Source organism: Panthera pardus, unplaced genomic scaffold, assembly GCF_024362965.1.
Source record: "Panthera pardus isolate Hobbes unplaced genomic scaffold, ASM2436296v1 HiC_scaffold_8, whole genome shotgun sequence".
In the NCBI taxonomy this organism is placed as follows: domain Eukaryota; kingdom Metazoa; phylum Chordata; class Mammalia; order Carnivora; family Felidae; genus Panthera; species Panthera pardus.
In genome coordinates, this window is record NW_026527013.1 from 44,860,173 (window position 1) to 44,882,155 (window position 21,983).

The 21,983-nt window shown below is 35.2% G+C and overlaps 1 protein-coding gene across 5 annotated transcripts in view; it reads left to right on the forward strand.

The window, feature by feature from the left end:
• The window catches only part of LOC109254642 (contactin-4), an 893,345-nt gene that overhangs the window by 228,302 nt on the left and 643,060 nt on the right, over positions 1-21,983 (forward strand). For all 5 annotated transcript variants that reach the window (XM_019428738.2, XM_019428734.2, XM_019428733.2 and 2 more), the window contains one exon: positions 160-215. The gene's annotated coding sequence lies outside the window, so the exon portion shown is untranslated. The remainder of the gene's footprint in view (positions 1-159; positions 216-21,983) is intronic.

A 21,983-nucleotide genomic window follows, 5' to 3' on the forward strand; every position in this document is an offset into this window, starting at 1 on the left:
TGGGCAGTTTTATCAAGGTGGACATTTATACCAACCATATTTATTTTTCATTTCCTCCTAATTTAATTTTAGAATGGCAGTAGTTAAGTATCAGCTGCACATAAGCTTATTTATACTTGAAAAGTGTATTTATTTGCATATTTTTTATTTTTATTCCAGGAATCTTTGACCTACAATACCTCCACATTATGTGGTCCCAAGAACTTCCCTAAAAGGTAAGCTTCCCACAAAGGGAGATTTTCCTTATTTCACCTTACCTTTGATTAACATCCTTAGTTTTTATGGAAACATTGATAGCCTTTCCTTGCAGAGTGATACCATAAGATCATTTTTAATGTTTTTCTGAAGGTTGAAGTTAATGAAGATATTTACATCATGTAAATTAAGATTGACATGTAAACTAAGATTGACAATAGGAAATTGAGACCTTTCCCAAGTCTTTCTGGAGAAGATACTTGTGGGAGCTTTCCTGTGGTTCACATTAATTTGATAATTCAAAAACTTCTGAATTTGGCATCATGGGAAGACTATTGGGAATAAAGTAAAGGTTGTTACATTTTTGCCAAATGGTTTTAAAGGAATGGACATTTTATCAGTCAAATAAACACAAATACTTAGTTTCTAGGTTCTATAGGTATTCAGGTCTTAAAATTGAAGCCTTTAGGGCTAAAACACAAGCAGTATAACTCATGGTCTATGATAAATGCATTTTTTCCTTCATAAAATAATCAGATCCAAAAAGTCTCTGTTTTTACTTCCTAACACTGCTGTAACACAGTACAATGAGCTGAGTGGCTTAAGACAACAGAAGTTGATTTTTTCACAGTACTATAGTTTAGAAGTGTGAAATCGAAAGGTAGGTAGGGTCTTACTCTCTGAAGGCTCTAAAGGAGGAATTTGTCCTTGATTCCTCTAGTTTTTGGTAGCTGCTCACAGTTTTTCGTGTTCTTTGATGTGTAATGGCTTTACTCAATTCCCCCTTTGTCTTCACATAGACTTCTCCCCTGTGTGCTTGTGTCTAAGTTTGTATTTGTAATAAGGACACCTGTCATTGGATTGAGGGCCCACAGTAATCCAATATGACCTTGTCTCAACTTGATTATATCTGCAAGAACCTTTTTCCAAATAAGATCACATTCATGGACCTAAGGGTTGGGATTTCAACATTTCTTTTTTATTCCCTAATATAGGGGATATATTATGTTAAAAGGTATAATATTTATTTCTTGATGGACAACTTATTTTCCAAGCAAGATAAAAATTATAATCTTACTTAATCAGTACAGGAGTTGATGACATTGGGTAAATATTAGCACATGATTTTGACTCTTAGGGGAAGATTATTTTTAATACCCTCAATAATAAATAGGAAAAAATTAATTTTACTTGGTTTCTTAGATATTTTTTGTAAGCCAAGATTGAGTAAAGTATTTTGACGAGTTAAGTATTGCTCTGTAATAAACTATTCCCAGATTCAGTTGCTAAAAACAGTAACTATTTATTACCTCTGATGAATCTTTTGGTTAGGTGTTTGGGTCTTCTGATATGTAAGAGACTCCCCCAGTCTTGAATGGGTGTGTTAGTGTGTATGAGGTCTGCATATAGGTAAATTAGGGGAAGCCTCTGCTCTGGATAGTCTCTAGTCCTCCAGGAAGAGCCAGTTCTTTTTCTCATTGTTATGGCTTTTTCTTATTCCACAGTATTCTGAATGTTCTTAAACTTAATATTAGTTTCTGTTTTGATTTCCTTAGACTTGTTTACTTACAGTCCATCCCAGACAAGGTAGTAGGAGTGATCTTCCTAAACCATTTGCTAAATCTAATCAGATTATCACAAACAGCTATAAATCTTCCATTGTTCCTTGTTTTCCTTTGATCAACTCCCAACTATTCGGTATGGCTTTAGAAGGTTCCATATTATTTGACCATTGCTTACCTCTCAACCTTTATTTCTCCCCTACCCCACAGCTTCCTAAATACGTTCCAATAACTTGAATTATAAAAAAAAAATGTTTAAATATGCCATTTTCTCCTGTTTTTACTCATTATATTCCTTCTTTTAGGAATATCATGTTCTCCCCACCCTGCCCCCTTCTCCCATCTTTCATCAACTCTTTTTGTTGCTAACTGAAAACTTAAAATTTGAGGATTTTTCTATGGTTTTTCTTCTCTAGGTTAGTCTTAGGCTTCTTTCCAATGCCTATATCACTGTGGACAGAATGAAAATCACACTGTACTGTAATTGCTTGTTTGATTAGCTTACTTTTCCATCATGGATTCTACTAAGCCAGTAATGCTATCTCTTTTCTACATCATGGTACTCAGTCTTCATTAATAATCCTTGGGAAGAATGGGATATTTAATGGCATCTTTTGTGTTCTCGTTCCTCTGTCTTTAAAGATGTAGAGGTACCTGGTTGGCCCAGTCAATTCAGTGTCTAGCTCTCAGCTCAGGTCTTGATCTCAGGGTCGTGAGTTCAAGTCCCACATTGGGCTCTGCACTGGGAGTAAAGCCTATTTAAAAAAAAAAGAAAAAGAAAAAGGAAGTTTATGATGTTGACATCATACTCAGTGGCAGAAAGCTGAGAGTTTTACCCTAAAGATTAGAAATAAGATAAGGATGCCAACTCTTTCTACTGAACTTGAGCATAGTATTAGAAGTCCTAGCCAGAAATTAGACAAGAAAAAGAAATGAAAGGCATCCATATTGGAAAGGAAGACATAAAATTATCACTCTTTATAGATGACATGATTTTATATGTAGAAAACCATAAAGATTCCGCCAAAAAACTGTGAGAACTAATAAATTGAGTAAAGGTGCAAGGTACAAAATCAATATACAAAAATCTGTTGTATTTTTATTCCCTAACAACTATTGAGGGGAAATTAAGAACACAGCCCCATTAACATTTGCATCAAAAAGAATAAAATACTTAAGAACAAATTTAACCAAAGATGTGAAAGACAGATACACTTGAAAGCAAGAAAGAATTGATCATTAAAAAGTCTATACTACTGAGAGCAATCCACAAATTCAGTGAAGTTCTTATCAAATTTCCAAAGGCATTTTTCTCAGAAATAGAACAAAAGACTAAAATGTGTGTGAAACTATGGAAGATCCTATATAGGCAAAGTGATCCTGAGAAAAAAGAACAAAGCTGGAGGCATCACACTCCTTGATTTCAGACAGTACTACAAAGGTATAGTGATCAAACACTTGAGTATTGGCATAAAAACAGACCATTGGATCACTGGAACAGAATAGAGAGCCCAGAAATAAACCTCCACGCATATATGGTCATTTTATGACAAAGCAGTGAAAAATAAACAATGGAGAAAGGACAGTGTCTTTAATAAATAGTGTTGGGAACTATTTATTAAGCAGCCACATACAAAATAATGAAACTAAGTCAGTATCTTACATCAAATAAAAAATTAACTCAAAATGATTTAAAGACTTGGATGTAAGATCAGAAACCATAGAACTCCTAGAATATAACACAGGTAGTAAGCTCCTTGAGATTGCTCTAAGTGACATTCTTTTGGATCTGACTCTAAAAGCAATGGTTACAAAAGCAAACATAAACTATTGGGACTACATCAAACTAAAAACCTTCAGCACAGTGAAAGAAACAACCAACACAATTAAAAGGTAACTTCCATTTGCAAGTCATACATCTGACAAGGGTTAATGTCTAAAACATGTAAAGATCTTACATAATAATAAAAATAAAAACCCAGTTAAAATGAGGGCAGACGATCTGAATAGACATTTTTCCAAAGAGGACATACACATGGCCAACAGTGGAAAGGTGTTCAACATCACCTATCATTGGGGAAATTCAAGTCAAAACCACAATGAGATATCATTTCCCACCTGTCAGAAGGGTTAAAATCAAAAAGACAAAAAGTAATGTTAACTAAAATTTAAGTTAAAAGAAAAAGACAAAAAATTAAAAAAAAACATTGACAAGGATGTGGAAAAAAGGGAACCCTCATGCACTGTTGGTGGGAGTGTAAAATTGTGCAGCCACTGTGAAAACCAGTATGGAGGTTTCTCACAAAATTAAAAAAAATACCATAAGATCCAGCAATTTCACTTCTGGATATTTATCTCCACCCCCCCCCCCACACCAAATAAAGACACTAGTTTGAACAGATACATGCATCCCTATATTGATTGCAGCATTATTTTCAGTAGTCAAGATAGGCAAAGAACCTAAACAACCATAGATGGATGAATGGATAAAGAAGATGTGGTGTGTATGCGTACGTATATATGTTATACACACACACACACACACACACACACACACACACACACACACACACATTGTAATTCTCCTCAGCTATAAAAAAGAATGAAATCTTATCATTTGTGGCATCATGAATAGACCTAGAACATACGATGCTAAGTGAAATAAGGTCAGAAAGAGAAAGACAAATACTGACTGCATAATTTAACTTATAGCTGGAATCCAAAAAACAAAACAAATGAACAAACAAACCCAAACCAAACCTGTGGATACAGAGAATAGATTGGTGATTACCACAAGGCAGGGGGCTTCTGCGAAGGCAAAATGGGTCAAAATGGATCAAGAAGTACAAGCTTCCAGTTATAAAATAAGTAAGTCATGGGGATATAACAGAATGGTGACTGTTGTCAATGATACTGAATTACTGAATTGCAAATCTGAGTAACTAAGAAAGTAAATCTTAAAAGTTCTCTTCACAAACAAAATACTGTAACTTTGTATGATGACAGATGGTAAATAGACTTAATGTGGTGAACATTTTGCAGTGTATATAAATGTTGAATCATTATATAGTACAGTAGAAAATAATACAATGTTGTATCTCAGTTTTACTTCAGTAATCCAAAAAAAGTTGGTGGACATTTTCATAATTGAGACTGGAAGGCAGGAGGAGGTCAAGTTCTCTCAAATTGTAATGATGCCCTTTGGTTGTCCTTAAGGAAGGCCTTGCCACCACCTCCAGGTTCCCTAGCCTTTTGTCTTCCACCCCAAGTTGTAAAAGTGGTAGCTTATGGGTTAGAACAGCCTCAAAACAGACTTATTTTGGTTCACACATTTGTTCTTTTTTGTTTCTTTTTTTAATTGCAAAAACAATGTTTAAATTGTTGCCAGCACTTGAAAATTCAATTTCAGATAAAATGATGATTTCCAGATTTTCTAAGGAGAAATCAGAATATCTTTCTATCCCAGACTTACATTCCTAGATGGCAGGAGGGCTTTCCTGCAAGGCACCTGCCTCTCCCTTCCTTCTCCCTTTTATCATGCCACTTCATTTGCTACCTATTTGGCCCTGACAGGCCCTTGAGTTCAGTACCCTCAGCTACACAAAGACTTCTGGATTGATGGAATGTGGAAGGTTAGCCTCCGAGAGTCTGTCTCTGGTGAACCAAAGATCATAGGTTCAGTGGCTGAATGGGCCATTTAGTTGTTCCTGTCATATATCTATCAAGTAAGTGAAAATAATTTTGGCTTTATGTTCAGAGTCTTTATGCTTTAAGTTCCTGCTATAATATTGGAGCCAGGTAAACTGACTTCTCTGAGACTCATTTTTCCCATCGGCAAAATGGAGACTGTAATATCCTTCAAGGTCTTACAACATGTAAATTTCCTTTGTTAATACCACAACAGTTAGTCTAATGTACACGCAGAGGGAAACTAGTTAGTTTGTATTCTCTGGATTGGTACAAGTGATTTTCATCTTTTGTTAGATATTAATCAATTAAAAATAAGTTAGGAAAATTAAGTACTGATACATGCTACAACAGGGATGAACTGTGAAAATAGTTTAAGAAGACAAACACAAAAGTCCACATGTATGATGTTATTTATCTGAAATGTCCAGAATAGGCAAAATTATAGAGATAGAAATTATAATAGTGGTTTCCAAGAACTAAGGGGAGAGGAGAATATGAACATACTGCTGATGAGCACAGGGTTTCTTTTTTTGGGTGATAAATTAGATAGTGGTGATAGTTGCACAACCTTGTGAGTATACTAAAAACCACTGAATTATACAGTGAATGGTGAATTTTATATGTGAATTATATCTCACTATAGAAATAGATTATGAAATACATGTTTTAAGATGACACAATTTCTCCTTCAGGTGTGGTGACTAAGGCCTGTAGCAAAATAAACAGACTTCTTAGGTTGTCATTCACATCAATACATACCATCTTCCCTAAAGTCTTGATGTGTCTTCCAAGGCCAAAGACCAAGTCGGGTTTCTAATTCTAAGGATTCATGGTTTAATATCAAAGTTATCAGTGATGGAGTCAGACAGTTGGGTAAACATTTAAAAGTTTTCAATTTTTATCTCTGTAAGCCTCAGATTCGTCAAACTATAAAGTAAGGGTACTAATAGTCATTTTGTTGAGTGATTGCAAGAGTGAGGAAGAACAAATGGCAAGTACTGATCATAGTGTCAGTTATGAAACAGGCCCTCTATAATTTATACTTTTTAAATGAGTGTTACTTGGTTGTAAATATGAGGCTATATTACATTAGGTTATTGGCAGCCCAACTGTCTCAAGGTTGGTTCTTTTTCCTGTGTTAGCATCTTGGCCAGAAAGAAAAGAATGGTTAGAATTTCTGCTAGCACTTAATGAATTTAATCAGCCCCTGAGGGACTTTTGATATAGCAGGGAAATTTTTTACAGAGAAACATGATTTTTATCCTTCATATTTTTCTCTTGAGAGTTGACAGAGCCTTTCCTAGCAGAGGTAACATTACCTGTGCTGAGAGAAGAGTATTAACATACCATGAGGGTAATGTTAGAACAAAAAGAACACATCCCTGTGGCCTTACGTTAAAATGTTTCTGTGTCTGTGGTTCTGAATTCAATTTAAATTGCTACCAAGAAAACACACTACTGCCTGAAAATGTACAATTCAATTTTTTGTCCTTTTATTATTTATGATTTTTTTTCCTTTAGACCATAGTGTTTGTTCTTTTTTAACTTTGGTTTTGTCTTTGCAAATTAAATTCATAGTCTGGGAATATAGAAGATGATTGAGTTATTCATGTAGTATCTTATAAATTGTAACATTAAGCAGAAACTTTTCATCTTAATTATGAAAAAGGCTTTATGAATTGTGTCATTTGACCCAGTTGCTATCATATCCTTTTCTTTATGGATAATGAAAAGGATTATGCTATGGTGAATGGGTTGGAACAACAGGAAACTTTGGGGTCATCTTTTCTTTCAGTAAGTAGATAGGGATCAGACTATATGTCAGAATCTATATTAAGGTCTAATGATATGGCAGCAAATAAAGTATATATGTACCCTTGACTTTGAGTTTGCTGTATCATAGGGATGGCAAGTAATAAACAAAATACTGATTGTATTAGGTGCTATGAACTAAATGAAGAGAATGCAATGATAAACAAGTTATTGAATGAAAGAAAAGACATTGATGAAATAAATTGAAGATGATGTCACAAATGGAAAGATAATCCATGCTCCTGGTTGGAAGAATTGATATTATTAAATGCCCACACTATCCAGAACAATCTACAGATTTAATGCAATTCATATAAAAATACCAACAGCATTTTTCACAGAGCTAGACAAACAATCCTAAAATTTGTATGGAACCACAAAAGACACCAAGTGGCCAAAGCAATATTGAAAAAGAAGAACAAAGCTGGAGGCATCACAATTCTGGACTTCAACTACTATTACAAATCAGTAGTAATCAAACAGTATAGTACTGACACAGAAATACACACATAGATCAGTGGAACATAATAGAAAACTAGAAATAAACCCACATTTATATATGGTCGATTAATCTTCGACAAAGTAGGGAAGAACATCCAACGGGAAAGACTGCATCTTCAACAAATGATGCTGGGGATACTGGAACGCTGCATGCAAAAGAATGAAGCTGGACCACTTTCTTACACCATATACAATAACAAACTCGTAATGAATTAAAGACCTAAATGTGAGACCTGAAACCATAAAACTCCTAGAAGAAAACACAGGTAGTAATTTCTTTGACACTGGATTTAGCAACATTGTTCTCAATATGTGTACTCAGGCAAGGGAAGCAAAACCAAAAATAACCTATTGGGAATAAATGAAATAAAAACTTTCATACAGTGAAAACATCGACAAAACAAAAAGACAACATACCTAATGGGAAGAGATATATGCAAATGATATATCTGATAAGGGGTTGGTATCCAAAATATATAAAGAATTCATACAACTCAACACCAAGACAACAAATAAACCAATTAAAATATGGGCAGAGGACCCAAATAGACCTTTTTCCAAAGAAGGCATATAGATGGCCAAGCAGGTATATGAAAAGGTGCTTTGCATCGCTAATCCTCAGGCAAATGTAAATCAAGACCACAAGGTATCCCCTGACCCCTATCAGAATGGTTAGAATCAAAAATACAAGAAATAACAAGCATTAGTGAGGATGTAGAGAAAAAGGAGCCTTCATGCACTGTTGCTAAGAATGTAAATTGGTACAGTCACTGTGAAAAATAGCACAGAGTTTTCTCAAAAAATTAAAAATAGAAATACCCTATGATCCAGTAATTTCATTGCTGGGTGTTTACTCAAAGAAAACAAAAGCACTAATTTGAAAAGATATATGCACCCCTATGTTCATTGCGCCATTATTTATAATAGCAAAGATGTGGAAGCCACCCAAGTATCCATCAATACATGAATAGAAAAGAAGATGTGTATACACACACCTCTCTCTCTCTCTCTCTCTCTCTCTCTCTCTCTCTCTGCCATAAAAAAGAAGGATATCTTACCATTTGCAACATCATGGATGGACATAGAGGGTAAGCTAATAAATAAGTCAGAGAAAGACACATACCATATAATTTCTCTTATTTGTAAAACAAAACAAATGAATAAACAAAAAGCAGAATCAAAGCAACAAATACAGAGAAGAAACTGATGGTTGCCAGAGGGGAGGGCACCGGCGGGGGATGAACAAAATAGGTGAAGAGTATGGGTAGGTACAGGTTTCTAGTTACAGAATGATAAGTCTTGGGATAAATGCTGCAGCAAAGGGAATACAGTCAGTGGTATTGTAATTGTGTTGTGTGGTGAGATACTAACTGTACAAGTCGTGAACATAGCATAATGTTTAGGCTTGTCACATCACTATTTTGTACTCCTGAAACTAATGTAACATTGTATGCGCACTATACTGTGTGTGGGGCGGGGGTGGGGGGGATAAAGTGGGGAAAAAAGATTGCATGGATTATAGTTCTACATCACTACTAACATTTTGTGTGACCTGGAGAGACTAATTTGATGAATGGATATCATTTCTTTCCTTTCCCCTTCCCCTTTCCCTTTTCTCTTTGTTTCTTTGTTTCTTGGTGAATTGACTTTTTGATCATTATGGAATTTTCTCTTTTTGTTCTCAATTGTGGTTTTGGACATAATATTTATTTTATATGATTTTAACATGACTATACTCCTATATATAAATTATCATTTGCCTGGAAATGATACTTCTACTTTGTTCCTTATGTGTCATTTTAGGTGAGTCTCCAGTTAATAGCATTCAGGTATATTTTACCATTTGATTTTTTTCCTGCTTTTATCAAGGGATTTGAATTTTTTATATATTTTTTAATGTTGAAATATTTTAACATTTTTTAATATCTAATTTTATGTTACTTTTTTGGTTGTTTCTGCATATTTCTTCTTTCCTACATTCTTAAGGACTGTTTTTTGTTATTCCACTCTTCTTTCCTCTTTTTTTGCATTTTTCACTCTATGTCTATTTCTAATAAGTTCCCTAAATTTTTAATTTAGCAATGCTGAATTTAAAATCATTCTTAAATAAAACCAAAATTGTTTAACTGTAATCATACCACCCAAAGTTGTAAGTTATTGTTGTATAGATAAATGTAGTATTCAATTATATTTCATTTTCTTTGAATTAGTAGTTATTATGTTCAATATGGTCAAAAATTAACTTACACATATTTTCCTATATATTGTACCAATTTATTGTTGCACATTGCTACCAGCATCCCCCTTCCTTTGAGTTCAAGTTCCTTTTAAGATATCCATTAAATAGTTCTTTTATCAGGTTTTCTTAGTGGTAAATTCTGTAATTTTACCATGAAATATTATTCTTTACCATTATTACTGAATAATATACAAAGTTTGCAATTGCTAGTTGACAATTTTTCTTCTCAGTACTTTGAAGGTATTATTCCATTGTTTCAACTTTTTATTACTGTAGATAGTTACGTTTTATGTTAGTCAAATTGATGTTCTTTTCTATGTGATCTGTTTTTCTGTGTGTGCTTTTAAGACTTTCTCTTTGTGTTTGGAGTTTTGCAGTTTCACTATTCATTTATTTTTAATTTTTCTTAAGTAATACTCTACTTTCCAATCGGAAGACACATTTCTTTTTTTTTTTTTTTTTTTTTTTTTTGGTCTATTTACTGGAATGTGGACTTATAATTTTTTTGTCTTTTACCCTTCTCTAATTATCTAATCACACATATTTTGCACTGTTTATCCCATCCTTAACTCCTTTCATATTTCTTATTTCTGTACATCTCCCTTTTGCATTCTGGGAAAATTCTTGAGATTCCTCCTCCAAGTTTTAAATTCCTTCTTCATCATTGTCTACCCTGCCATTTAACTTTTTCTATCAATGAAGATAGCTAGTTTATGCTCCATTTGCAGACAACCCCAAGTCTCATGGGCTAAAACAACGTTTATTTCTCCCCCATGTTACATGACCAATGCAAGTTAACAGGCAATATCTCTTTATTATAATTACTCAGGGAATCATATTGATGGATTTGGTATTGGGGAATGCTTTCCTGATTAGTGAGGCAATTTAAGAAAATCTGTAGGATCATGAACTAGATCTGAGAGGTTCTTCCCAGGATCTACACATCATTTTTGCTCACATTTCTTTGAAAAAAGAATTCTCATGGGTGTGGGTGACTACAAAGAGGGCAGAAAATATAATCTTAACATGTGCCTGGACATAAAGGAGAACCAGAATATTTGTGAAAAGCACTTTACTGCAACCCTAAATGTTCACTGTGATTTAAAAATTTTTACTGTACTATTTAAAAAATTTCTGTAAGTTCCATTTAGGTTTTCTTTCTGGTTCTGTTTTTAGTCATAATATTCTATTCTTTTTATTAGGGGTTCACTTCTTTTATGTCTGTAATCATTTTAACCAATTTTATTTTCTATTGAAGTTTATCAGTTTGTATTATTTTGAGTGATTTTCTTGCATATTCTTTTTAATGTGCCAGCATATTCTTTTGGGTGATAGTTTCTTTTTTCTCATATAATTTGTAATTTTCTATTTTGAGCTCACATTAGATTTTTCTTCCTGTGAGAATGCTTTGTTCCCTGTGTTGTAAAAAGCATGCTCTAAGTGGCTTTGCTTTGCTTTTACCAAGGTCCTGGAATTCAAAGAGTCCTATACCATTTCTTGTGTTAATGTTCTATGTTTCATGAATATTATACATTTAGATCATAAACTCAGGTTTGACAAACACTTGAGGTTACAGTTTCTTGTAGAGGGCACATTGACCCCAGGGCAGAGTGTAAGATTTCCTACTAGTTCTTGAGATTGTTTTACATACCTTTTTTTTTTTTTAGTTTGCACTTAATTTATGGGGTCCATATTTTATTTACAACTTTCAGTTCTATTTCTCTGTGGCCCACTGTCTAATGTGGCATTAGTACCTGGTGTACCACTTCTTGAACCAATAGCAAGGACCAGTGTGACTCTGAACTACCCCCACGGTAATGGAAACTTACTGTTTCTTTAATCTTTGATTCCTCTGCTCCTTTATGATATCTTCAGGATTCTGTTTCATTTCTGTAAGCTTAGCATTAGTCTGCATGAGCCAAGTCCACAATGTTTTTAAAACTGGTAGTTGCTAGAATCAACTTTCTGCTCTGTAACAAAACATATTCAAATTATGTTTTCCACAGTGCTGTTCTGACTCTGTGACACATCTCTCTAAATGAACTATTAGGAAGAAAAAACAGATGAAATGTCCAGTCTTCTGTTTTGTTTTCTACTTCAGTATTAACCAAATGTGTGGTGTTACAGAAATTATGAAACTTTGTTGGGCTTAAGTTTTCCCATGTATAAAACAAAAAATTGAGATTCGATGACTTAGATAAATGGATTCTCTTTTCAGCTAAACAAGTTTAGAACAGACATGTTTTTAGGCAAGACCCTCCTTCATTTCTGGTATTCTAATTTTAATTTGATTATTTCTAGCTAATTTATTTTTAACATGTTACTGAAAAATTATGTCTTGGCTCCATTTAGTTTGTGATATTTTATAAGTAACTAAAGGACCATCACTCTGTAGGTTAAATGTATGGATTGGTTGAAATTAGTTTGCTATTATAAAGGTCTCCGGAGGTGACATTAACATAAAGCATTTGTTGATTGCTATAGTATACTTTTTCAAGAGACCTTCCAGAGTAAGCCTGTGTTATTTCTATCATCATACAAAAAAGAAAGAAAATAGGGTACATTTTTATCTGGCCATGTTTAAACTAAGACATATGGTAGCTTGTGAAAATTGCAAAACAAAGTCTTTAGAATATTTAGTACCAAATCACCCTTCTAATTGTGCATGTAGTGAAGGTACCCAGTTCACCCAAAACAGCCTTTAGAGTCTCCTACCTAAAAATGGTCCCCAAACTATAGACTCTCAGGATTTGAGCGTTGCATTCAAAGATGTGCTGACAGATATTATCCAAAGGCCAATGAATTGCTGTCGGTTTCATTTTAGCCACATAAATTTTAAGGAAAAAGTAAAGATGATACATGCATCAGAAGATTGTACAGAGAATTTATTGAAAACCCAGGCTTGCAAGGACCAATAGACTGTCTGCAAACTGTTAGCATTACTCTGATTTCACAGACAAAGGGACTGGGATAATATTACCCGGTGGAGACATTCACATACAAAGTGGAATAAGATTTCAGATGGTGTGCTGATGGTCCAGTATAATGCACCAAGTACATTGAAACAAACAACCAGAAACAAGCTAGAGAAATTTGAGAAGCTTAAACTTGGGGATCTGTGCAGAGAAATTGAAAGGAACAACAGTCGACTTTATCTGCAAATGATGAAATCTCTTGCAACAGGAGGACGTGAACATATGTCTGGTAGGGGCAGGGCGTAGAAGAATTAGAGAAATCTGCGTTTTCCATTATGATCTATTTTGAAGTGAGACAGACTCTGTCTAAAAAGTCAAGGACTGAATGTGCCTTGGAGAAATGGTCGTGGTTATTTTACCTTTTAATCCACCTTTGAAATAAAAGATTAGAGGTAAGATAAAAGCTATCTGGATCCTTGCTGGAAGAATGACGCTTTTAAAGGAGAGCCATAATTACAGCTATCTTCAAAGTTGGTGTATGCCAAGTCTTAGGGAAGTGCAGGATTAATCTTGTTGATAATGACAGAACCTAAGGTATCCCCAGCAGTGGTTCTTAAGGGCTTGAAAACCAAGGATTTGGAGAGCAGGTGGTTGGACACAGCTGCTGAATAATCCTCTTAACCTCATCTGTACTTCACAGGGAGAAAAATAGCAGGAAAATAAAAACCTCTACCAAGTGGTTGATAGCAGTGAAGTAAAAGGAGTATCAAAAGTATACAAGGGCAAATTTGTTCTCATGCTAATAATTTTGAACAAAAGAAGCAGTTGCTGTAGAGAGGTGTGTACTATTATCAACTAAAGACATAATAAGTATGCCTAAATAAAGAATAAAACCGAGTAGGATTCTGAGAGTAGTAATTTCTTCAAGCACTTCTCAAGCTATTATTCACTGAGGATATAAATCCCTCTTAATATCTTGTCATTAATTTTTTGTTCATGAAATAGCTAGAAATGAATAGCTCTCAGTCAATATTTAATTGACTTATAAATTAATTTAAAATTGACTTATAAATTGAACTTAATCAAAAACTATATGTCTCTTCTAAAAAAAAACCAAACTATATGTGTCCCTATCCAACAAAAAATTAATCAAGGCAAATGTAACAGAAAAATGGGAAGCAAAGCAGGCACATGGCACCAGACTTTATGGAAGAGAGAGATAAAACTTCAATCATTAAGCCATTGACTTTCCTAGAATATTGTAGCAGTGACCAACTAGTCCTGATTAATCCTCCCTTTCCTTCAAAGCATGATGGAGCCTAAAAAGAAATGGACTAATATATACTTGTGTTTTTATGCACTAAAATAGTTCCATATCTTAGTAATCCTGGTTTTAAAAGTTCCTATATTGAGTTTGCTTCAAACATGTTGATTTTTGATGCTCAAGTTCTGTTTATTATGTGGGGAACCATACAGTATAACTCCTACCATGAATGCTAGATCATTTAGTGATCAAACTGGAAAGAGTAAACTCATAGAACACAAGAAGTAGAGAGGGCCCCAAGAAACATCCTGACCAGAAATTTCATCTTATGGTTGGGGAAATTGAGGCTCAGAAATGTTTAATGACTTGTCCAGAAGCACATGCTCACACAGAAGTCTCGATATTCATTCAGATGTATGTTTTCTGCCCAATGCTGGGAAGTCTTATTCATGTGGATAGTGAGAATTTACTTCCCCACACTTTTTCCGTCCTTCAAGGACAGAAGGAAGATGACCTTCCCTTAAAGACTTGAATGACATTGAGTTTTATTCAACAGAAACAGGACCGTTTATATGCTTTAAAACATAGAGCAGATCTCACTTGATGATGATGATGATGTTAACAGCTTACATATTTTGAGTACCTATGAGGTGACAGGCACTTTCCTAATCCTTATAAACATATTTTCTTTAAAATTTATAATCTTTGGGGTGCCTGGGTGGTTCAGTCGGTTAAGCGTCTGACTTTGGCTCAGGTCATGATCTCATGGTTCGTGGGTTCGAGCCCCGCATCAGGCTTTGTGCTGACAGCTCGGAGCCTGGAGCCTGTAGCCTGTATTGGATTCTGTGTCCTCCCTCTCTCTTTGCCCCTCCCCTGCTCTTGCTGTGTCTCACTCTGTCTCTAAAAAAGAAATAATTATTAAAAAAATTAAACTTATCGTACCCACAGGTAGGTTCTAACATTTGATAAAAAATCTGAAGTTCAGAGTGGTTAAATAAGTTTCTCATTATCTCATAGTAAGTCTCTGGCAGAGGTGGGATTTAGTCTCAGTTCCATCTCAATACTAGGGCCAGGATTCATAATCACTGTTCATACTCCTACAGGTGGGCAGAAACTCAGTGTTCTTAAACCTTAAGTGCCAATTAAGGGATTGTATACATAGGGTTCAAGAGGAACACCCACGAGGATGATGTCAGAGTAGCTTGTTGCACCCCAAACTCTTACCTTCCACAAGGTGGTAAAGTACTAATGGGGACTTTGTGTTTGAAAATCTGATATTAACAGGAGACAGTTGTGCTGAGCTGCTCTCGGCTGGCACTGCAGAGAAATCACACTTGGCTGCAAAGAAGCTGTTGATTGCTTACACAGGTTTCTGTGGTATGCCAGCAATTCTTGCCAACCTGCTCTTCCTTATCAAAGAGCCAGTAGTTCCAAGTGAGGTGAGAATCCCACTTGACAAGCAGACATAAGCCATTTGGGGAAAATACAAATTAAAAGGCTCCAAGATAGAAATAGAAGCATTAGCAGCAGGAAGTATCTTGGGGATACATTGTGTCAGATTACATAGGGGAGTTGGGAGAATAAGTGAGTCACAGCCTCCCAGTAGATAAACCCTGCTGTGTCTAGTTGGGCAGCCTCAGAAGCTGTATTTGCTATATAAAGGTGCCAGCGCTGCTTGAAATGCCCCCAAGCTAGCATCTGCTTAGTAACATCTTTGAATAATGCACAGTTTGCCTGTTTTTCAGGTCGCTTTAGCATTTGTTCTAACTTCTGACCTGTGAGTCAAAGCATTATCATGGAATTTTATCCATGTTTAAGGGTAGGAACACAGAAATGTACACGTTTTGCCTTAATATCACCCATTAATCCAGTCGATGAAGCTAAAGCTAAAATGTTGACTTCAAAGAGTTTCAGTCTTTAAAAATAGCATAAATATGGAGTCAGGGGGCACATTTGATCAATGTCTTAGCCAAGAAATCTCATTTGTGAGATACAGAAACTAGACCACGCAAAAAGTTTACTGGTAGAATGGAAGAAATCTCACAGTACCTCCAACTCGAGTGCACAGCTGTGCTGACCTCAGGACAGACAGGTCAGGTACAAAGGTGTTACCTTTCTGTATTTCAAGGACCAGGAAGTCACTCAGTGCCTGTGCTCTCACTCTTTCTCTTGTGCTTTCTCTCCCTCCCCCGACCCCCAGCTTCAGTCTTCCTCCCTCCCTCCCTCTTTCTCCCCTCCCCTTTAGTCTTCCTCCCTCCCTGTCTCTCTCTCTCTTTCTCTCTGCCATGCTGTTTTCTTTTCTTTTCTTTTTGCAGATACTTCTTCCTGCATCAGTATGTAGTCAGGTAAAATTGGTTGTCCTAGCTCTGAATTAACATAACTCATTGGCTCCCTTGTTCACGTCTAGTTTAGTCACTGTGTCCTACTCAAAACTTCCACAAAAAGATAAATATGCCTGTTCCAGTCACTTTGTGTTGCAAGGAGACACCAAAACTTCGATTTAGGCTTGACTGTGGCAATTGTATGCTTCTGAGAGAAAGGGCTCTAGGCTTCTTGTACAACTCAAAGCTTTCTTTTATTCAGCAAATTGTTGTGAATGTTCAGTTCTGATCTAGTTTAAATTCCAGTGAGAGCAGGGCTTATCCCTGGTTCATGTATAATATGAATACCTAACACCAGAGGAACCACTTCCTCCTTGCCTCCTAGAACTGCCCTCAGTGGTTGCCTGTGTGCTTTTCATCTTGTTTCAGTCACTGTTTCTTGACTGCTCATCTCGAATCAAAGAAAATTTAATACAAGGCTCGGGGATTCCATTTCCTATTAATAATTTACGCTATTCCCAGCTACTGGTGAGGGGACAGATAGGATGGTTACCAGCTCTGGTCAAAAAGTCATTACAGGCAAAGTGCTTCACAGCTTAAAAAAATGGGGGAGGATGTAGATTCTCTTCTTTGACTTTGCTTGTGTTGTATTGGGATTCTCACACAGAGTCATAACACTGAGGCTTTTCTTTCCAGGAAGCAACCTTAGTTCGTGTCGGCACCGCTCAGTTGGGTTCGTACCCAAAGAACTGAACCCCAAATGCCACATGGCATAGTTTTTTATGTATTTCTTACTTCTTTGCCTCCCATATACAATGATACACAAACATGTAGTCTGATTAAGTGGTTTTATGTTATAAGGTCATGAGGGATGTTGTCACATATGCATATAACAAGGTTGCCTTGAGGTTTTTTTCTTTTTTTTCTTTCCTTAGGGAGGGGACCCTACTACAGTGTGTGTGCTTGTGTGTCATATCTAGCTCTTAACTAAGTCAGCAGAGTAAATTTTTGCAAGAGACATTTGAATACAGTTGAAGACTTGCATATTTTTGCTAGAAATTCCAAGACTGTCAACACAATCAGATTTATGCAGGCTATATGGCATGGTGCCTATTTATTATTACAACCTGATGTCTAGACCAGTATTTATCAAACTTAAATGTGCTCACAGATCACTTAGGAATCATGTTAAAAATGCAAACGATGCCCCAGTAAGCCTGGGTAGGGTGGGAAAGTTTGCTTTTCTAACAGGTTTAATGTTATCCTGGTGTTACCGATCCACAGACCGTGCTTTGAGTAGCAATGACATTAAGATTTTGTTTTTACATGCAGACTTACTAGATTTTTCAGAACAAAAGAGAATATGCTAACTTGTTATTGTGGACCTGAACAAAATGAATTTAAGTGTAGTGAGGTAACTTGCTTAAGGACAATCTGGTTTGTAGCACTGCTGGAATTAAATACTGAATTCTGTTGATTCTCCCAACCTCAGAGACTTACATATTTATTGTGTTGATTCCTTGCTCTTTTGTTCACTTCAGTAAAAATACTGCATAGATAGCCTTAATTCATCATCACTGTCTGGTTTTCAGCTTGAGCAGGTACTTTAAACGTAAACATACGCACAGAAAGACAGATTTATCTATTTATCAGCCAGACTTTTCAAAGCAAAGCCTAGGATGCAGATAGATTGTTGATTGATACTAAAATTTTGACAGCTGGGAGTATATTTTCAGAAACCAAATGAGTAACTTGGGCTAAAGGGAACTCATCAGAATAAAACTCAGATATATTAAGGACCTTTCTAGTGAGCAGACTATGTCCTTTCTCAATGCAAACCTAAATAGCCTGTAATTTCAGTTATATGATCCTGCAACATGTAGTTTAGCTTTGAATAACTACTTTAAATAGCCATCATCTTCTTAATCCTTTATGTGTCTGGTATCGTGCTTTAACATCTGTAAATTTAAAATACTGCGATACTGAAAGGATACGGAGTTTATCCTGTTTTACTTAGGGGGTTTTAAAATAACTACAGCTACTTTTGTGTCATAAAATGCCTGATTTCTACACTTAGCATTTGATCTATAGACCTACTGTGTAACATGATCACTGTTTGGGAACATCTGTTTATCCCACATGTAATATTCTTATTTAATGTGAATGAAGGAAAGTCTTTGGTGGTAAAATCATTTCTTTGGGTTTCTAATAGTTTTTATAAGTTTGATCTTTGGGATACTTGTCAAAAAGAATAGAATATTTTTGTCTATTCAAGATGGTTGTCATGGTTCACTTAATAGTCTAAGGAGCATTATGTCTTGGGAGTTGTATAACCTTGGCCAGGCTTACCATTTGAGCCTCAGCCTTTGTACTTAACGCCATGGCACTTGGTAATGTCTAGCTTACCGGGTAATATGGATGAAGTCACAGCATATTTAAAATTATTTAACCAGCTTTTGGCATATTAAGTACACAGCAGATATTCTTTTCTTCTCATTCCCTGAACATTTAATATCTCTAGGAACATGCTATAGCCAAATGATAATTCTCTTTATTTACCTCTGGCACCTAGAATACTCTTGGATAAGTGAAATAAGTTTTAATTATAACCGAAACTGCACAATTAATAGTGTTAACTTGCTGTGGGAAAAATAAAAGAAACATAGTTTCTAGAACCAGTTAAAAATGATTGTCGATGACATACTATTTCAGTTTTCCCACACCATTGCTTCCCCTGTTAGCATGTGTAAGTGAGAGCTAATTGTAAATAATGGTAACACAAATCAGAACTAAAGTACACAGTCATCTTTTATCAAGCAGCTGCAATGCTATTATTAATATCAATTTATTGGTTATATGTAATGAACTAATGTGTTGTAGTTTTGTTTGTGTCTTGTAGGAATCTTGTGTTTTTTTTTATCCTGGTATAGTTACTTGATCAGGGAGTGCAAGTCCTTGTTATAAAAGACAAGAGCATATGCAGAGTGAAAAATTATGGCTGATCCACGCATAGGTCATATGTGCAAAACAGTGCATTTTTCTCTTTCACATTTATGTGAGCTCTAAGGAGCTCTATCTTTCAGTTGCAGTCAGATGTCACTGGTAGGTTTATGAATATGTCATATTTGCATCAAATCATTTAATCATTCTGGACTTTTTCACCCCATCCAAGTCATCTTCTCTGAGTAAAATATGGTAAATATTTATTGGCAAGATTTTAATTAGCCAATGGCAGCTTTCAGATATAATGGAACTATAACTTTATAAGGTTCTTTGCTACATATGTACAACAGTCAGGTTTGCATCACAGGTTTGCAGTTTACAGATAGAGTCAACTCAGTTGTTATATCAGGCTTACTGTTTGGTTGGAGAGAACTGAATACAATTGTGTAATTATCACATTGTATAATGATAGTTCATATGTATAGTGTGCATTGTAATGCATTATAATGTATGACACCTCCATGTTTACTTAGAAACCCCTCTCTGAGAAATTGCAGGGATGCATGTTACTAGCAACTTAGGTGCTATAGTTCTTGATGGATGTTAAACAAACATCAAGGGAGTTTTATTATTATGATAAATTGTATATAGCAATGATCATTTTCTACATTAAGGATGAGGTGAATCCAAACTAGCATGTGCCTAACTTAAATCATGTATGTTTGATAGTTCATTTACTTAATCACTGTCTTGTTAAGCAGATACTTGGGAATTTTTCCAAAATTATAGTACTATGCAACATACTGTTAAACACATAACCTGACTTAAGGGAATGAATAGAGCAGAGTGAAAACCAAGTGAACAGATCATCTCTGTATATTGTAACTTAGATCTTTCCTATGTAGCACAGAGTTTATGGGAACCTTCACAGTGTGGTTGATTGGAACAAGATGGTGAAGAGCAGGTAGGTGGATTACAAGATACAGGGCACTTTAGGCAGATGACCCATGTATACAATAATTAATGTTTAATATGTATTGCCTTGGTTTTAGCAATAAAATATATTTTTCTCACTATTTAAATAATGTTTTGGGAATCTTTCAAGCTGTCTTTTTCCTTTCCCTTCTTCCTAAACAATTCTGTTTCTTTTTTCATTGAAATGAAAATACTGAAAAAAAAAAAAAACATATATAATTATCCCAGTATTTTAATCTTCTGTGTTTCCTCAATGAAATGTGAATGCAATTCCATCTTGCATAATGCTGAAAATAGACTTAAAAAAATCCCTAAATGTTCGACATTTACTTTTCCTGAAAGCCTGGAATGATTCCTTCTGGAATGATTAGTTACAGTGCTGATAGTTATGAATGTTTACTGGGGCTGGGTGGTGGGGATTGCATAAGGTGTTGTTGCTTTTATTAACCAGCTCATAATGTTGATAAAGAAATGACTTTACCATGGCCATGATATAGTGTGAGACACAATACATGATGAAGTGTTAAAACCTTGAAAATGGAGAGATTCTTCTTTAAACACAATAAGACTTTGTTTGTGTCTCTTTTATTGTATACCTGTATTAATCCTGCCCACCTAGGTTGGCCACTCAAAGAGAGCAAAGACTGTTTTATTATAGATACTCTATATCTGTGGCATTCAACAAGGGACAGTTTTGTCACCCAAGAAACATTTGGCAATATCTGGGCATGCTTTTAGTTGTCACAACTCGGGAGTGGGTGCTAGTATTTAATGGCTGGAACCAGCAATAATGGTAAACATCCTACATTGCACAAGATAGCCTCTACCACTGAGAATTATTAGCCTAAAATGTCAGTTTGGTCAAGATAAGGAATCCCTGCTGTGTATCATATTCTTAAGTTGTTCTTGTTAACTCATACATTTATGCCTCATTATAAAGGGGAAATTAGTTATCTAGTATTTATGCAACCATGTTGGTATAAGAGCTGAGTAGTTAGGTTGGAAATGACATGCTCTGTATAAAACAAAACTATTTATCCAATAAAATATTTTCAATAAAATAAATGAAGAGATAGGTTCTCATTTAGTCTTGTGTGATTATGGTATTAGTGACTTCATTCAGTAATGTATATTAAACATTAACCTTACTGATAGGACTGGGGATCTTTCAGGGAACAGCATAGACACAGATAGTGCTGTCATTAGATCTATAATTTTATAGGTCTAAGAGAGATGTTGGATAAATATATAAATGCATATTCAATTTATAATTTAGATGAATGTCTTAAGCAGACACACAAGATGATCAAAGAACTATAGGAGCATCTGAGAAAAGTCTAGTAAAAATTCCCATTTAAGTAGATAAAGAGAAAGAGTAAGAGTTGACCTGGCCAAGGAAGAATTCCAGGCAAAATGAAGAGCATAGGTGAAGGTATAGAGGTAGAAAGAGAATGTTGCATTCCAAGAACAGTAAGGTGTCAAATATGACCAATGTGACAATTAAGGAGAGTGCCTTGAGAATTGGGCAAGACCCAAATCTACCTAGGTAGGATCTATAATCCATGT